The sequence below is a fragment of the Miniopterus natalensis genome, chromosome 8 (genome assembly GCF_054644295.1).
Source record: "Miniopterus natalensis isolate mMinNat1 chromosome 8, mMinNat1.hap1, whole genome shotgun sequence".
NCBI classification, from domain to species: Eukaryota; Metazoa; Chordata; class Mammalia; order Chiroptera; family Miniopteridae; genus Miniopterus; species Miniopterus natalensis.
Genome location: NC_142088.1, coordinates 21,587,345 through 21,606,044, shown reverse-complemented (window position 1 = coordinate 21,606,044; position 18,700 = coordinate 21,587,345). Strand labels below are relative to the sequence as shown.

Genomic DNA, 18,700 nt, shown 5'->3' with positions numbered 1-18,700 from the left:
TACAACTTTTCCATAAGTTTGAAATTATAACAAAATAAATTAAGGAAAAAGGAAAGGAAGGGAGAAAGGGGGGATAAAGAAAGAAATAAAAAGAATAGTCTCTGGCCTCAGGAAGTTGTAGTTTAGTTAGGAAAACAAGAGTATGTCAACAAATAGGTCATTTAAAATTCAGAAATAAATTAAGGGGAAAAAAAACCTATATAGGCTGAAAAACATTTTTACCAAATAAAATAACGCAGTTTAACCTAAGGACCCTGAAAAATACGGTATATTTCTCCAACACATGGTTTTTATTATGTATGCAAGTATTACCTTTCCTAAATTGCATTTGCCTGGCTTACTCAATTAACTTTTTTAGATTATTTTGGCCATCATAAAATTAGTTTTACTTACTGCAAATAAAAGCTTAACATCTTAGAAAATTAATTACTCATCATATAATTCTTTCACAGAGGCAAAAAACAATCATGTCTAATCTTCAAATGAAAAAACAACAACAAATTAAAGGGAGGAGATTAACCAAAGAATTTATATGCATATATGCCTAACCCATGGACCCAGACAATAATGCAGTGAAAGCATGGGGAGGGGGTGGGAGTAGGGAGAAGGGGGGTCAATGGGGGAAAAAAAGAGGGACATCTGTAATACTTCCAACAATAAATATAAATTTTTTAAAAAGAAAAAAATTTAATAAGTTGGTTATTATCACAAGTAGGTCAGGAAGAAATCAGAATTCATTTCTAAATAAAAGATTAATTTCAATAAAATAATAAGATTTAAGCTAAATAGACTTCAAGATGGTTTTTTTAAAGATGCTTTGATTTTTAAAATTTTGTTACTAAATGTGAGAACAAAGAATGTTAAATAGTGAAACACTTGTACCTTGCATTATTCATAACATATTCCTTGACTTCTTGCCAACATTCAGAGTTGGAAAGTGCCAGAGTTGACCAAATATCCCCATCCAACAAAGTAGAGGTATCTGCTTTCTGTTTAACCTCATAAATGTAAATATCCTAGGAAAGGCATTTACAACACATCACTGATAGATGATACATTCAGTACAGTCCACATACAATCAACCAATCCATCTAAGTAAAAGTCGCATGGCTAAACTGTAATTATCATAGAGCAATTTATCAGTTTTAGCACAATAAGTCTCAACTATTTTTCTGACTCCTTGCTTTCCTTTTCATTTTGATGACTACTATTTTAGTCCAGACCCACACTACATCATCCTCAGATTATTCTAGCAACTTCCTTAACTGTCTCTATTCTTTTATCCATTATGGTCAGATTAATCTTCCTTAAAAACACTTTTCAGGTCATGATTCTGCTCAAACACCCACAATTCCTCATGACATTTTGAATTAAGTACGAATTCTTCTTTAAGTGATTTCAGAACCTCTGTTATGGTCTCAACCTAAATTTTCAACCTTATTTTCTACCCTTCAATCAACATAAACTAATTGGTATTCTCAAAAAACAAGTCATGCTTTCTTAACTTGGCCTTTGTTCATGTTTTCAACCTGAGCACACATTTCAACCTGTCAAAAGAATGACAAGATTACATTTATCTCCTTCGCTGACATCCCACTGAAATGAAAGTAAACAATTACAAAAGGGAATGAACTCATCAAGGCAGTGAGAGCTGGAGATGGGAAAGGGATCAAAAGACCAGAGATTTTGGTAAATTTCTGGAAGAGAATGGTAGAATCATGTAGCCAGATGAACCAGAGCAGGAGCAATAGCTCAAAGCAAATATTTTTACTCAGCATTTACTCAACAAATATGTATTAAGCACATACTATATGCCAAACAAGGGAGAAAAATATTAAACAAAAACAAATCAGACCCATGACAAGTGTAGTGATAATTAAATGAGGACTGTATGAAAAATGACCAAGTAGCTTTATATTTAATGAATAGGGGAGGTCTGAATACCAATATTTAAAGTGAGATATGAATGAAGAGAAGAAATCAGATGCACAAAGATCAGAGAAGAGGATTCCAGGTAGAGAGCCAGATCATGCAAGGATTTGTAAACCAAGAAAAGGAGTTTGGATTTTATTTTAAGGAAGCCCTCCTGAGGGCAATGAGAAGTCATCTTTCACAAAAGACTGCAGCAGAGGTGGAAACCATTCTTAAAGGAGTCAGATGGTAGAGTCCAAAAAAGGAAAAAAGGTGGGAAAAAGGATGCTGAGCAGGACAGCAGCCAGTATTACCACATGGGCACCCAGACGGTAATTTTGGCATCTGCTTCTAGAGTTAAGGAAACTATAAAACACACACACACACACACACACACACCCCCCAAAACAACTCTCTTAAGCCTGGTAGGAAATTTAAATGCCTTGTGGTGTCAGGTGGCCAGTCTAAATACCATTGGTAGACAGATGTAAATAATAGGGAGTGGAAGAGCCTGAGACCTAGAGGTCAAACCTCAGCTAAAAACATTCAAGTTTTTTAAAGTTTATTCTGTAATTAGATAGTGGTAAAGTTGCACAACTTTGTGAATATATTAAAACCCACTGAATTTTACACTTTAAAAGAGTGAATATATGTATGTGTATTTTATCTCAATTTTTAAAAACAAAAAAAAATTTAAGCACTGTGCTAGTTAAACACAGGAAAGTTAGATACTACTTCCTCTGAGAGGCACACGAACTTTGTAACTCTCTATGGCATTTACAGCTAATCAGCTTTGTAGTATGTGGTGGTTATTTGTGCACTTGGCCTTATCACCCTCCACACCCAACTAGGTCATAGGCTTCTGAGAGAGACATATGGTTCTCATTTTCACCCCAGACCAACTAACAAATAATCATGGTCCTTCTTCATCTGAATTTCAACTATTTTCTGCTAAATATTTCTACTTTAAGATGACTCAAAATTTAAGATGACATCTAATTAAGATGACTCAAAGCTAAAGGTGTATTTCTTAAAAAAAAAAGTGGCTAATTTATTTGGTTCTCAATAAATACTAATTTAAAAGGACCAATACATTTAAAATTAACTTCCCTATCAATAGAGGTAAATAGTTTAGAAAAACCAAAGAAAATTCTACAATCACTTTAGTTTCAGAAGATTTTTATATTTCTATAAGGTTATGTTTCCAAGAATATGATTTGATTCAATAGCTGTATTATAATATGACACTCTTGTAAAAATTAACAAATGAGTATTCATAAGGGTTCCTGCAAATGACAGAAACCTAACTCAAACTAGTTGTAAGCAAAGAATCTATTCAAATTCAAAATATAAGAAAGTTCATCAATACATTTATCACAATGTATCTCTTCTCTCAACTTCCTTCATCTCCCTTTCTCTCCTCTCCAAGGTTTCATTCCAAAATTCTATACTCCTGTTCTGCAACTTGCTTTTCATCTCCATCTCTTCGGGTTCTCTCTTAGCAGATCATGCAAGTTACCCTCAAAGAAGTTACTTCCAATTCCTACATATGAAAATCCAAAATTCATACAGTTTTGCTAAAAAAAAAGAAGAAAAAGACTTTGAGTTAACCAGAATTCTGAACAGAAACTCAAACCTGGGATAAGTCACATCACTAGTAAATCCCACATACTATAGTAGTTCTTCCTCTGCTCTTATTCCTGACATTAACCAGCCACAGATGGAAACAGATGAGACTGAATGATCAAGAGTTGCTTTGGGTGAAAAGGATAGGGTCTACAAAGTTACTGAAATTTTCAGAATGAGTTTGTTGGGTGTTTAAACTATAGATGCTAAACATTCTCTAACATTTCAACACAAATTCCAGTTAACAAGAAACTCAAGTAAGTAAATCTTCCATTTTTATGCCCTAGAACAGTACCTTCATTATTCCACTGAAAGGGTCCACAAAGCCTGCAAGATCTTCCCAGCCTAGGCCAGCTAGGACTAAATAAGGAGTCAAGAGACTGGAAATTCTTATTTTGTCCCTAACTAGCTAGAACTCTGGGCTAAATTATTTAACTTATACCTCATTTTCTTAATCTGCAAAAAAAGACTGACTAGTTGAATTGAAAGGTCTCTCCCCGACCCTACCACTTCCAACCCATTCTTGTCTTTAAAGCTCTATTATTTAATTACTGACCTCACTCTAAATTCCTCCCAATTTATCAGCCTTCTCTCTCCAATCTTAATTCCAGAGGGTAAGTACCTGCTGCCAACTACTCTTCAAGGATGGGGAACCATTTTCTGCCAAGGGCCATTTGGATATTTATAACATCATTCCCGAGCCATACAAAATTATCAACTTAAAAAAAATTATCAACTTAAAACTTAGCCTGCTATATTTGGTTAAACATTTAATTGACTCACCTCTAATGTTATGGCTGGAACTGCCTCTCTTTGGTGAGGTTTTGACAGGGCCAAACTAAATGATTTTGCGGGACATTCCCCACCCCTGCTTTAGACAAACTGCTTAAGAGGAGGGAGAGACTTAGGGAGCTGGTTTTTCCACCTCCTCAGCCCAAACTCCTACCCAAAAGTATCTACGGTCTTAGTTAAAATGAAGTCTCAGTAGGAGTCTAGAACTTGCTCAGGGTGCTTTGACTTCTAAATAATTTGATACTTCTAGGGTTTTCTGGTTTTTTTTCGTTTGGCTTTGTTTTGTTTTACCTATCAGAGTCCATTCATTTGTCTGAATAGTAAAAATAGCTAGGGTTACAAGAAAGAATTATATTTGACTTATAGAACAAAATATAGATTTCAGGAAGCATGAAAGGTGGGTACCAGTGAAAGAATGAACCATATCCCTGCACACCTAAAATTTATTTTGAATTCACTATCTTATCTTAAAAATTCATATTAATTTCACATTCTGCTCTATGAGCTAAAGTAGAAAAAGTATTTAAAAACTATCATCAAGTAAATTTAGTGCTTCAGAATAGTGAGAACATTTATTCTGTGGTTTTGTATTCCCAATCCCTCTCCAAACCCCAACCCTCTGTTCAAATGTACAGACACACCCTGAAAGGGCTGGAGGTACATTGCTCTAGTTTGAAAAAGCAGGGAACTGGGTGGCATCACCTCCATCTTATTATAATGAGGAAACTGAAGTTCAAAGAGTCTCAGAAAAAGGAAAGATTAAAAACATAATATAGGCTATTCATTTTTTTATTAACCTCTCAATAAACTGTAAATAAAAATTTTAAATCTAGGTAAAAATTAAAGTAATTTTTTGCCCTCTCTGGTGTGGCTCAGTTGGTTAGAGTGTCATCCATGCACTGGAAGGTCGTAGGTTCAATTCCCAGTCAGAGCACATACCTAGGTTGCAGTTTGATCCCTGGTTTGGGATTGTACGGGAGGCAATGTATCTGTTTCACATCAATATTTCTCTCTCTTTCTCCACCCCCTTTCCTCCCTCTCTAAAAAAAAAAAAAAAGCAATTAAAAAAAATCTTAGGTAATTTTTAAATTAAAAAATAAGTATCAGCCCAGTTGGGCGTGACTCAGCGGTTCAGCTTTGACCTAGGATCCAGGAGATTGAGGTTTGATTCCCAGTCAGGGCACATGCATGGGTTGTGGGCTCGATCCCCAGTTGGGGGCCTGCAGGAGGCAGCCGATCAATGACAACTCTCTCATCATTGATGTTTCTCTCTCTCCCCCTCTCCCTTCCTCTCTCTGAAATCAATAAAGATATATTTTAAAATAAAATAAAAATATAAAACAAACTAATAACTTTGCTAATCTTCCTACAACTTTAAGGCACTGACAATGCCCAATCATTATAACTGTTGGTTAGACAGTATGCTGGGTCAAAAGAGAAAAGGTTTTTTAAAATATCAGTGCAACTCATTCTCACCACAATGGCCAGAACCAATAATGGTCAGGCAGTGTTAAGTGTGGTGTCCTATTTTTGATCATAGCTACAAGGTTCCCATGACTGGCTTCATATCCATTACTTAGAAAAAGATATTCTGGTTGCAATTTGTCATTCCACAGATGGCTAAAATGGCCAACATGGCTACAGTGGTGCCCTTTTCAGTTCCAACTTCTTCATTTGGTTAAGAGCTAGGGCTAGTTATTAGACTACCTGGCTCAGACAGTGATTAGCTCCATGAACTTGTACTAGTCCTTTTTAAATCCCCTAAACCTGTTTCCTCATTTGTAAAATCACCTCACATGGTCATGGTGAATAGAAAATAATCTACATGAAAGACTCAGCCCAGTGTCTGGCCCATAGGTAACATCTACTGAAGGCTTCCTATTTCCATTGTGGCCCAGCTCCTGTTGGTGTTTTCTTCACTTCTCTATTTGAGTAGGTAGTTGATGAAAACTTAAGATTTATTTAAAATCAGATTAGTAATTTTGGCATAGAAATAAATGACAGACTGCTACAATATTCTTTCAGAGACTGTCACAGGGAGGAATGCCTTTAGCTTTGTTAAACCTTGTCTGAAACTGATAAGCAAAAAAGAACTACATGAAAAATAAAGAGATCCCTTGTATTTAGTCTCTACATTTTGGAGCAAAATCACACATTCTGAACTTCTCTAAGATATGTTTAAATGATTATAAAAAATGTTCACAACTGATGTAGTTTTCCAGCAATGCAAAACATATCTAAACTCCATTTTTCAAGATCCAATTTAAGTTCCACTTTCTTCATGAAACAACTCTAATTCCTATAGCACATATGTTCTTTTTTTTTTCTTCTTTTTTTTTAAAATATATCTTTATTGATTTCAGAGAGAGGAAAGGAGAGGGCGAGAGAGAGAGAGAGAGACATCAATGATGAGAGAGTCATTGATCGAGCCCGCAACCCGGGCATGTGCCCCAACCAGGAATCGAACCCCCATCACCTGGATCCTAGGTCGACAATCAACCATTGAGCCACGCCCGGCCAGGCCTAGCACATATGTTCTTATAAATACCAGTTTTTTACTGTCATATTGCACTACTTAGCACTCTAGTATAGACTACCATTGTTTTATATTTATATCATATGTTTTGAATACAACGAGAGGAGAGAAATTTCAAAGCATTAGTGAATCAATAGGAGGGTGGTACTGGTGGTTAGTGCATGTAGAGTGAGTGAGTAGAAGGCTTGAAACCTGTGACTGCAACTTCAAGTCACTCCCAGTGAGAACCATCTAAGCCGGATCAACCCCCAGAACCACTTGAAATACTAATAAAATGATTGCTGCTGTCGTCAGTCACTAAGTTCTGGGGTGATCCATTACACAACAATAGCCAATGCTACTCCTTGTCGAAAATACATTGAAAGTGGTGGACTAAAGTTCTGAGAAAGCTGTACAGGACAGAAAGGTGGCAGGTCTGAAGCACTGGCTGGGGAAAGCAGCCACAGATGAAGTGCAGAGGCTGTAAGATAGTAAAAGGCTATAGGTATCATGTGATTTGTCCCTTGTAAATGCCAAATCGTAAAGGGAAGAGTTTTGTGCCTACAAAGACTAGGGGGAAAAGGCACAGGAGCAGAGAGAGATAAGACCATAAGCAAGTAAAGTCAGAAATCGTGGAGAGGAAACTGGACACCCACAGGCAAGCTAAAACTATATCATGCAGAGGGGCTCCACATGAATTCTTAAGTTAAAAAGTTAGCTTTCCTTTTTGGTTAAAAATAGATCTGGAGTTGGGTTTCTCTGTAAAAAAATTAACACCATAGGATTGCTGTTACTTGCATGCTTCTCTCAGAAGACCAGAAAGACTAAGGCTTAAATATTATTATTTAAGAATACTAGCAGACTTCCAACAAGGCATTAAACTGCAACCTAGGTTATGTGCCCTGACCTGGAATCAGAGCCGAAACCTTTTTTGGTGTACAGGACAATGCTCCAACCAACTGAGCCACCTGGCCAGGACTATACTCTTTACTTTTAAAATTAATGTGCCTACATGTTAAAATATTTTAAATCGAAAGTATTTTTCATTACACACACACACAAACACACAGACACATTGGTGGGGGGGAGTTAAAGAAGATGCATTTTATTAGGATGATATATTCCCCATTCCCAGGGTAAATAATTTCTATTCTTATACTGTAAGTACTCATCAAATTGCCACTGTTAAAATGAAAACAAGTATGTAGCTGATTATATTTTTACTTGACTATACATGTGTACAAAAAAATTAAATGTTTCCCCAAAAAGCTCACAGGAAGTAAAATCAGTAATGGGTTCTGTTAGTCAAATAATCATCTAAATCAGAGATTTTCAACCCTTTTCAGCTCAAGGCACACATACACTAGTTACTAAAATTCTACGGCACACCAAAAAATATATTTTTCACTGATATGACAAAAAAATAGGTATAATTTTGATTGATTTACAACAGTAGTAGTAGTAGTAATTAGCTATCTTTTTTGCTCCAAAGTAACTTTTTAAAAAATCAGGTGCCTATACTTGTACACAAGGATTTCTGGTACCAAGAAGTAACCGATCAGATGCAACCTTATTATGCAACATGATCAACAAAATGCAACTCTATTATATGACCTATATGTTTATGGTTCAAGACAGGGCATTCACACCAGATGGCTATTGCTGTGTTGGCTGTGTCATTTTTTTGACAATCTAAGGGGAAAGGGGTCAGTGGCCCTGACTAGATAGTCAGGTAGGTATTGCATGTTTTAAAAATTCTTGTGGCACACCAGTTGAAAAATCACTTATCTAGATTATCTACACAGATATCACAAAATAAGAATTAATGCATTTTAGGCAATTCTCTAATATCAAACAGTCTTACAGGCAGGACACTGTGAACAAACAACAATGCTTTTATTAAAAACTCTTTAAAGGCTTTAATTTGTGATTGGAAACATTTCTTAATGGATATTTGAAATGTTTTCATTGATAAAAATTTCACTGAATATGCCACAGAACCTCATATTCCTTATCCTAATAACTATATTTCTAAAAACTTATTAAATAAAAAATGTTATCCATTTCATATCCATCAAGTTTGGCAAAAATAGTAAGTCTGATAAAACCAAAGATTGGGGAGGATGTGGAGTAATGTTCACTGGTGGTAGGGACATGTACAACTCATCACTTTGGAGATTATATATTTTATGATCTCACAATACCACCTGTAAGTGTCCAAGTACTTAAGAGACAAGCACCAGGAGAAATGTAAAAGGATATTCATTGTGGCATCCTAACTATATAACTCTCTCTCAAAAGGGAAGTGGAAAAACTGCCTTATTCTTATAAAAAGAATGACCTGGATCTATAAGAACCAGTATGAATAATGTCAAACCCTATGGGTGGAGTAAAAAATGCAAATCTTAAAAGAATGATAAATAGAGCTCATCCTTCATATAAAATTCAAAAGTACAGACAGCAATTAAGTAAAATTTTATGAATACATAAGTAATAAATGCACTAAAACATGTACCAGAACAATACAAATTGTTACCTGGGGGAGGATTTTTGTTGTATCTTACTACTCCTTCAACAAATTATTTGAAGCAAAATGTAAACAATTGATTACTACTGGTGATGAGTATGTAGATGTCTATCATGTTTTATACTTTGGTTTAAAATGTTTCACAATTAAAAACAAAAATCTATTTTAAAAAGAAATTCAGCCCGGCCGGGCGTGGCTCAACAGTTGAGCATCGACCGAGGATCCAGGCGATTGGGGTTCGATTCCCGGTCAGGGCACATGCCCGGGCTGCGGGCTAGCCGATCAATGACTCTCTCATCATTGATGTTTCTATCTGTCTCTCTCTCCCTCTCCCTCTCCTTTCCTCTCTCTGAAATCAATAAAGATACATTTAAAAAAAATTAAAAATAAATAAATAAATTCAAAATACGGATGAAGTGTGTGAACAGGTGTGCTCATCAAAGCCAAATATATATTTTTTAATTAGGGGAAGGGGAGGGCAACTAAATATCTTACAAGAAAAAAAGCCATACTCAGAAACATGGATAGAGGCATGTACAATCTGGGATACATAAAGAATACGCTATATTTTCAAGTTACTTTATTACTTTTGCTGTACTGACTTAGCTAAACTTTTCTTCATATATCAAACTTGGTAAGGTTTTCTAAATTTCAAAAAAAAAGCATCCAATTTTCAGGTATGGCTACAAAACTGACTTACTGCAGTTCTATAATATTTGGGCCTATTTACATGTTTACATTTCACCATGTTTCACCAGGGGGCTTACAATTTAAGGGATACATAATGACAAGACATCTATTATGGGCCTCCCAACTTGCTTTTCTTCTCATCTAAAGGGATGACTTGTCCCTTCTTTTCTAAACCTAGTCTCTTCATCCATTTTCAAATCCCAGTTTTTTCTGCTTTTTTTTTTTATTAAGACTCTGTTCCCTCAATTACATTCTCTACTGATTCCTGGTATCCTGCACTTAAACGGGCGTCCTATATTTTGGAGGAGAGAATGCCTATCTCTTTGATTTCTTCATTATGCTAAATATATACTTTTTAAAAAGCCAATTTATAAATCATGAGTGATGTATTTAATTTAATTAATTAATTATTATTTTTTTTTTTTTGAGTGATGTATTTTAAAACATCTGCCCCAAAGTGTGGTAAATATTGTATCTTAAAATAACAGGGATAAGAGCATGGGATGAAGCTTTAAAGATCATATAATCTGGGAGTTTTCTAATATTTCACAACAAAACTTTTCCAGATGAAATCTTATATAGTATCCTAAATATACAAAACTGGCAAAAGTGTTGCTAATACTCTTTTATGTTCAAATACATCACATTAATTTATTACAAATAGACAAACTGAGGCTTAGGAATATAAGTTACAGTTTGTTTATGCAAAATTTTGTTTTGATTTCACCAGACAAGCAGTTGCTTTTGTTTTCATTTTTATTTATTTTATTTTATTTTATTGATTTTAGAGAGAGGAAGGTAGAGGGAGAGAAACATCAATGTGAGAGAGAAATATCGATCGGCCACCTCTTGCACGCGCCCTGACTGGGGATCAAACTGGCAACCTGGGTATGTGCCCTGACCTGGAATTAAACCCGGGATGACGCGCCAACCAACTGACCCACACCAGCCAGGGCATTTTAGTTTTGTTTTGTTGGCAGCTTTTACTGGTTCACTTTGCAATCTCGGAATATGCTTCAATAAAACTGATACAAGTTTGTTTTTTTTAAATAAGAATTTTTCCTTCAAAATTAAATTATTAACAATATCTAACAACTGCTTAGAAGGCAAACAAGAAAAACCCAAAACTTTCAAAAAGCTATAAGAACACCTATGTTATGACATCAGGACATAGTGTTATATGTTTATTTGTCACTAATTACACAGGATGAGTATACCCCCAAAGAAATGGGCTTAACTAATTAAATACAATGCATGTGCCATACTAAGGTATTATTTAAATAATTCTATATGGATATGCACAAGGCTGAATTTTTAAAAAATCTACTGCAAACTACAACTTTCCTTATCATTCATTGACCCATTTGAAATTCACAAATAAGCACAGAGATAGTAAGAGAAACTTTATACTAAGGAATGCTTGCATTCCACACACACACAAATTAACCATGTATAATCATGTAGCACTATGGTTTTCAATGTATTAAAATTTTTTATACATGTACATGAGGGTGCCGAGAACATTCAATAGGGAAAGTACAGTCCTTTCAACAAATGGTGCTGGGAAAACTGGATATTCACACGCAAAAGGATGAAGTTGGACCCTTACCTAACATCATATGCAAATATTAACTCAAAATGGATCAAAAACGTAAATATAAGAGCTAAAACTATTGAATTCTTAGAAGAAAACATAGAGGAAAAGCTTCATGACACTAGATTTGGTAATGATATCTTAGACATGACACCAAAAGGAAAGGCAACAAAAGACAAAAATAAAGTGGACTTCATTAAAATGAAAAAATGGAACATCAAAGAACACTATTGACAGAGTGAAAAGGCAAACTACAAAATGGGGCCAAATATTTGTAAATCATGGATCTCATATGAGATTAATATCCAGAACATATAAAAAAATTCTTGCAACTCAACAACAAAATAAACCAATTTAAAATATGGGTAAGGGGGCTTGGATAGACATTTTTACAAATAAGATACACAAATGGCCAATAAGCACATGAAACAATGCTCAACATCATTAATCACTAGAAAAATGTAAATCAAAACCACAATGACATGCCACTTCTCACTCATTAGGATGGCTACTATAAAATAAATAACAAGTGTTGGTGAGGATACAAAGAAATTGGAACCCTTGTGCATTGCTGGTGGGAATATAAAATGCTATTGCTGCTGTAGAAAACAGTATGGCAGTTTCTAAAAAAAAAAAAAAAAGGCAGAATTACCATATGATCCCGCCATTCTACTTCTGGGTACATACCCAAGAAAAATGAAAGTAGAGTCTTGAACAGATATGTATACACCAATGTTCAGAACGTAATTATTCACAATAGGTAAAAGGTGGAAACAAATAAAGGTCCATCTATAGATGAGTAAACAAAATGTAGTACATTCATACAATGGAATATTATTCAGCCTTAAAAAGGAATGAAATTCTGATTCATGCTACATCACGGATGATGCTTGAAGCCATTATGCTAAGTGAAATAAGCCAGATACAACAAAAACACAAATATTGCATGATTCCACTTATATCAAGTAACCAGGGTAGTCAAAATCATAGACAGGAAGTAGAAAAGTGATTACCAGGGGCTGGGAGGAAGAAAGGATGGAGAGTTGCTGTTTAATGGGTAGAGTTTCAGTTTGGGATGATGAAAAGGTCTGGAGATGGACAGTGATGGTGGTTCCACAACCATGTAAATGTACTTAATACCACTGAATTGTACACTTAAAAATAGTTAGAATGGTAAATATTATGTTGTATATTCCTACCACAATAAAAAATACTTGTGCGTTATTAATTTTATTACGGTGGCAGTATAGGAATGTGGTTAAGAATACAAGCTTAAGGGGTGGCTCAGTCGTTGAGCATCACCTATGAGCTAAGAGATCCTGGTTGGATTTCCAATCAGGGCACATGCCCGGGTTGCAAGCTCGATCCCCAGTAGGGAGCGTGCAGGAGGCAGCTGATCAATGACTCTCTCATCATTGATGTTTCTCTCTCTCCCCCTCTCCCTTCCTCTCTGAAATCAATAAAGATAGATTAAAAAAAAAAAATAATAACAACACTGCAATAGCCGTCCAGTGTGAATGAATAAAAAAATTATGCCTATTTTTTTGTCAGACAGACAAAATATATATATTTTCAGGTGCTGCAGAATTTTAGTAATTAGTTTATGTGTGCCATGAGATGAAGAAAGTTGAAAATCACTGATCTGATCCATACTTCTCATTTTATAGCTAAAGAAATTGAGAGTCCTAGATAAATGATTTACCTGAGGTCACATTATCTTGTTTCACTAATATTAATTTTCCTAAAATAAGAGTTTGGGATTAACAAAACTAACGTTGACATTCAACTACTTGAGAACCAAGGCAAAGGCATGAGATTCTATAATGTGTGTCTAAGAATCTACAAATAGCTTGATAGTCACCTACCACGCTAATCTAATAAATAATTACCCATGAGTGGGAACCAAAGGTAGCAAAACCAAAAGAAAAGCCATTTTAATTATCTTCGAAGACAAAGGTTAAAAACACCTCTGTGGAAAGTAAGTGTTAAAATATTTGTGAAAACAAATACGGATCAAGAGTGTGAGACACTCCCCCATATGCCCAGTACTCCACTCCTTTCAGCCAGTTACTTAATATATAATCTTAGTGAGACTGTTGAATCTGAAAAATCAGGTGCTTTTTCTACCAAATAGAGGAAGTATCTACAAATAATTCTTTATTAAATTCGAACAGAAGGGAGCAGCAGTCCAAGTAACACACCATGTCTAATCCAAAAAAATCATGTATTAAGCTTTGCAGACATCTCTCTCTACTTACTTGAATAGGCTAGATCTGTTTTCTGAGAAATTCACAACACAAAAAGCAAAATAACAGGCAATCTTCGAAGGTCAAACTCAACAAGAGCTAAAAAGCTTTCGTGAGTCTCTGTTTTGCTCTCCCCCATTGCCCTTCCTCCACAGACTGGCTCTCAAGAGTAGCACCACCTCTACTAGGAATGTCCTCCCGTCACACCTGCATCAGCTGAAATCCCACCCATTCTGAAAGGTTCCATTCAGACGCCGCAGTTTCCATCAACTTCCCCCCAATGCTCCCAATCTCGAATTAAACTCCTTCCTCTCCCCTCCCCTATTCTGCACCTCTGCTTCAACATTTTATTATATAATTCACTGCACTACAACTGCCTACCTTCCCTTCTCCCACCTTCCCCTAAGAAAATCCCGAAAGCAGAAGGCGAGGGAAGGAAGGAATTAGCGTTTGTTAAAGCCTCAGTGCCAAGCAAGGTGCTAGGCGGTTAGCTCACGTCGTCGCAGCTGACCCGACGACCATCTGGGGAGGTAAACAGGCGGGGCCCCTCGCGCGTTCCCAGGAGAGCGCGTCCAGGGGAGAGTCCCGCGGCGTGTCCGACGTCGCCCGGCCAAGCCAATCACAGCGCGTAACCGAACCGCTGGCTGCTGGCTCCCGGCTCCCCAGCGCTCTCCCCGCCGCTGGACGCTGCAGGTCCTGTCCACTGCGTCCCCCACCTTGCCTAACGGATAGTAGGTATTTCACAAATACTTGCTGAGTTTAATATTCCTAGGCACTCAGTACCACCCGTCGAGTAAGCCAGTCACCCCCACCCCTAGCCCGTTACCTTTACTGTTCCTTTACAGCGGGCTTTATGTTACATACACCGACAGCCCTCCGCACTTCCCAGAGAAAGGCTGCGGACATCAACCCTTACTGGGGCGTTCAGTGAAAACCTTCCAGTTCTCCCAGATTTCCCCGACCGTGCTTCCCACAGAATGCAAGAAATGCACACACGCACGCACGCAAGACACATCTGATGTAACGCCCATCCTCTTCCAAAAAGCTCCTCGTCTTCGTGCTTATAAGCAATAAGGCTTGTGCGGCTTCTACCTCCCACGGCGGGGACACCCTAAGACGCTGTCTGAATAAGAAAGCCACATCTTCCTAACCGTCCTGAAGCGGAGGCATCCGAATCCCAGCCCTCCCCCTCCCGCGCCTTCCCCCTCCGTCGGCCCCCCGCCCCTGCCCCCCCACCCCACCCCACCCCCACCCCCACCCCGTGAACTGCAGTTTGGATTTCCGGCGGGAATGCACAGACACAGAAAGAGGAGATGGGGCTCAAAAGCAATGGAGCAATCGCTTAGCCTGCTTAATTAGAAAGAAGACACAGAGGGTGCCCCGCCTTTTAAAATCTCTGCACTGAACTCCAATACGAAAGACGGGGGGAGAGGGGCGGCACCGAAACCGAGGAACCCCAGACATCGAATCACCGCTTTCCGCAGCTAGTCGGGGGCGTCCTTTCCTCCCCGCGGTCCCGGGCCAGCAGCTCCCGGTACCGCCCGGAGAAGCCCAACCGCACCCTCCCCAGGCGGCCCCATTTCTCATTGTCTCCCTCCGTGGCGGCCCCCAGGGGCGCAGGGTGCAGCCCAGGCCCCGCCGACTCCCAACCACCGGCGTCCGCCTGGCCGGGCGAGGTCCCACCGGCCCCGGCCGCGACCCCGCCCCAGGCTCGGCCGTCCGCACCGTGCCCGTGCGGCGGGGCCGGGCGCCGGGAAAATGGAGGCGGGAGCGGCGGCAGTGCCTCACAGCCCCGCGCCCGGCCGGTTCCCTCCGCCAGCCGAAGGACGAGGCTGGGCACTCACCGCGACAGCTGCTCGGTCGTCCGGCGGCCCCGGCTACCGTAGCGGCCCCGGGCTGGGCAGCGCTCCCCCAGCCGCCGCCGCCACCGCCTCCTCCCCAGGCGCGGCGCTCCCTCCCGAGAGACGCCGTGAGCGCCCGCAGCTCCCGCGCCGCGCGCTCCGTGACTGACTGACTGACTGACTGACCGGGCGGCGGCCACGGGGGCGGGCCGCGCGCGCGCGGCGGGCGGGGCGCCCGCAGCGCCCGGGCGCGGCGGATCCCAGCGCTGCCGCGTCCGGCCGAGACGCAGAAGGAGGGGCTGAGGGCCGGCTGCCCACAGGCCGACCGACTCGCGCCCGGCCGCTCGCTCCCCCGCCCGCCGCCAGCCACTCACTTCCGGCGCCGGCGGCCGCGCCCGCCCCTCCCGGGCGCCCGCCCGCCGCACGCGCCCCCCGCCCGCGCCCCTCGCCCCGCCCGCTCACCTTCCCCTCGGGCGCCCGACCGCGCCCAGCCGGGCGGCCCTCCGCGCCCCGCCGTTCCCCGCGGCTCGGGCGCACCACCTGGGGAACCTGTGACTCAGAGAATGAATGAGTGGGAAGGGGACGCCCGGCGCGCCCGCCCCGCCCCGCTCGCCTCCCTGGAAGCAGGCCCGCGGCCTCGGCGCCCGGGTCCTCGGACGCGGCTCCCGGCGTCGGCCCGGGACCTCGGCGAGCACCTCGGTGCGGGCGTTCGCGGACCCCAGCGCTTCAGGTGCCGTCTTAGGCGCTTAAAGGACCAGTGTCCTCGCAACCCGTGGGGCCTTTTTTTTTTTTTTTTTAAAGGAAATCCTTCCATTTTGGCCAACAGCTCTGCGGTTTCATGCCCTGTCTTGGGAAGCTTTTAAAAACTGGACACGTCCGTTGTCTTGAAGTCCTTTTTAACTCCGGAACTTGCTTATCTTGGGTTCTTAATAGCCGTCACCCCCTCGCTGAAATGGTTTGGGAATAAGGGGTTGGCATGCTTCCTCATCACCAGCCTCCAAATGACTCAGACGCTGCCGCTCGACTTCTAGGTTCTAATTTAAATCTTTACGTTGACCCCCTACACTTGACCCAGGGCAGGAAAAAATAGGATTAAATCGTTTTCGCCCGGCTGTCTGCAAAGCGAGAGGGTAGACAGCTCGAAAACAATGGAAAAGCTCGGAGTGTGACCTGGCACCCGTGGGCAGTAAACACTGCTTTTCCACCCCTTCCCAGCTGCTTGCTAAGTATAAGGATCTGTACCTTGAAAGTTCACGAAGGAGGACCTGGCTGTACGTTCCCGAGACCTCGGCTCCTCTCCTGCGAGGCAGGGTGTGCGTTCCTCCGCCCTGGGCCACGTCCCGATTCGGCTCTTTACATTCCTTCTTTCTGATACTCTTGAGGACTTTCAAGTGGTTTTGGTCTCCCCCCTCCCCCCCTGCAGTCTATTCCAAACTGGTGCACCCCTTTTTTCAAACTGGTGTTTAGAGCCGCGCGTCGCACTTGAGCCTTCAGTGCTCTGGAAACACGACTGCACTCTTTCTGTTCAGCCGAGTAGCTGCTTTAACATCCTTGTGCAGGATAACTCCTGTAGCCGCTGTTCCTTTCTTGTAGAACTCATCATTTATTACCTCGAGCTGTAATCTCAGGAAGTTAGGACCTTCCCCAATACGTGTGATTCAGGGTCTTCGTCCTTACATCTTCCATAATGTCTCTAGCATAGTACCTTGCGCAAGAAATATCTCTAAATTAATAAATGAAAGTATTTTGAGAAGCCATAATACAGATCTGTCTGCAGCCTTTCACTCCATTTCCCTTATGACCAGGTTTGTTGAAATTAGACACACCTGAGCGCCAAACCTAATAGATCCCTACTGTCATCAAATGCTGTTAGGAGGCTAGGATACTACTGTACAAGGGAGAGAATTCACTGTCGAAATCTCCTTTTAAAATAGACCATTGGCCCGGCTGGTGTTGCCAAGTGGTTGGAGCATCAGCCTAACCTGAGGGTTTGGGGTTCCATCCCAGTCACCTGGGCAAGCGCCTTAGCTGCAGGTTGGATTCCCTCTCAGTCTGGTGGGGGCCTGGCGGGGGCAGGCGCAGGAGGCGACCAACTGAAGTGTGTCTCTCACATCAACATTCCTCTCTCTCTCTCTCTCTCTCTCTCTCTCTTTTTCTCCAAGTCTTCCCCTCCCCCTTCCACTCTCTCTAAAAATCAATGGAAAAAAATATTCTTGGGTAAGGATTAACAAAAATTTTTAGAACGTAGACCATTGAATGCTTTTTAGATAGCTCTTAGCCAACTCTCACTCCTCCCAGTGCTTAGGCTGGTCAAAGCTAATTGGAAAAGGAAACAAAGTAACTTTCAGCCACTGAGAAAAGTAAGCAGGTTCTCATCAGTTCCTTCAAACCGTGAAATCATTCATTCATTCCACAGGGGTTTATTGATCTCCAACTAAAACCTAGAAATACAAAGTCAAGAAAGACAGAACAAGGTGGTTCTCTGCCCTCAAAAAGCACGTGGTCTAGTGGGTAAAGGTGGCAAGGAAGTCACTATTAGAGTACAGAGTCCATTCCACCGGAACATGAAATGCTTTTTCTAACAGAAAGATAGGTTTTCCACGGAATATACTTTCGGAAGTGCTCACCTAAGACAAATTGTTGGTTTATAGTAGAGAAAACGACAGTAGAGATGAAGTGACTATAGTAAACTACAGTAGAGATGAAGTGACTTGCCTAAGGTTAAATAGCTGGCACTGGAAGACAGTGGACTGGAACCCATATCTTCTGACCCCACTCACATGCTCTTTCCACTATGTGATGTTTTATGAGCTACGAACTCATTGTAGCTCCATCATAATGATTGTAGCCAATCATAATGAGAAAAAAATTATAAAAAATTATGGGATATATTCTTTTAAATGAGGTTTCAAATCAGTAACTTTTAAAGCTATGCTAATTTTTAATGACTTTTAACGA

At 40.5% G+C, this 18,700-nt stretch overlaps 1 protein-coding gene across 1 annotated transcript in view; it reads right to left on the bottom strand.

The window, feature by feature from the left end:
* Window positions 1-15,825, bottom strand: part of LOC107533966 (ras-associated and pleckstrin homology domains-containing protein 1-like) — a 67,994-nt gene extending 52,169 nt beyond the window's left edge. Inside the window, exon 1 of the mRNA XM_087819631.1 lies at window positions 15,746-15,825. The gene's annotated coding sequence lies outside the window, so the exon portion shown is untranslated. The remainder of the gene's footprint in view (window positions 1-15,745) is intronic.
* Window positions 15,826-18,700: the final 2,875 nt, after the last annotated feature.